Source organism: Mus pahari, chromosome 15, assembly GCF_900095145.1.
Source record: "Mus pahari chromosome 15, PAHARI_EIJ_v1.1, whole genome shotgun sequence".
Classification (NCBI taxonomy): Eukaryota; Metazoa; Chordata; class Mammalia; order Rodentia; family Muridae; genus Mus; species Mus pahari.
In genome coordinates, this window is record NC_034604.1 from 18,245,291 (window position 1) to 18,246,477 (window position 1,187).

Consider the following 1,187-nt stretch of genomic DNA (forward strand, 5'->3'; position numbering starts at 1 on the left):
CAATTTTCTGAGGAACTGCCAGACTGATTTCCAGTGTGGTTGTACCAGCTTGCAGTCCTACCAGCAAGGACTGTTTGGGAGGAGTGTTTGGGCACTTCAATGGGATCCCTTTGGACAACAATTCAATTAGATGTAACCTAATCTTAGTACTAGAAACTTCCTTTGGTGACAAGAGGTGGCCACTTAGGACTTTCTCTCCCCTATTGTTTGAGAATGTCATTTATATCACTTCCATAGATGTACATAATTTAGAAAGTTTCTACTGTATTTGTTTTCTATATGACCCTTTAAATTCCCCTTAATTATCTCTCCCCTCATTTCATCTAAAACTCCCTCTTTGCTCTCCTCCCCATTTGATCCTCCTATTCCAAGCTCCCCTATCCATAATTATCTATTTAATTTTCCTTTCCTAATGCGATGTCTCTGTATTTTTCTGGTCCCTTATTCTATAATTACAATCTGTTGTACTACAGACTGTAGCTTGCTTATCATTGAATTAATAGCTAGTATGCACATATAAGTGAATACTTGCCATATTTGTCTTTCTGGGTCTTGGTTACCTCACACAAGATGAGTTTTCTAATCCCATCCATTTGCTTGCAAATTTTATGTTGTCATCTCTGAGCCATACTTCATTGTGTTCATTTTTTATGCATTTTTCTTCTATTGAAGGGCATCTAAGTTGTTTCCAGTTTCTGGCTATTGTGAATGAAGCTGCAGTCAGCATGGTTGAACACATATCCCTGTGTTAGTTTAGACCAACTTTTGCCTATATACCCAAGAGAAGTATAGCTAGTTCTTGAGGTTAATCTATTTCCAACTTTCTGAGGAACTACCATATTCCTTTCCATAGTGGCTGTAGATACTTGCACTTCCAACAATGAAAAGTGTTCCCCTTACTCCACTTACTCGCCAGCATGAGCCGGGTGGCTGATTTTCACCATTCTGCAGCAGTAAGATGAAATCTCAAAGTAGTTTTGAGTTGCATTTCATGATGCTGAAGGATGTTGAGCATGTATTTGTTTCTCAACCATTTGATTTTCTCTGTTGATAATTCTCTGTTTAGATCTGTACCCCATTTTAATTGTATTATTTGGTAAAAATTACTTTCCATTTTATAACCTGCTGTTTTATTCTATTGGCTGTGCCCTTTGCCTTAGAGAAGTTTTTCATTACATGAGGTTCCA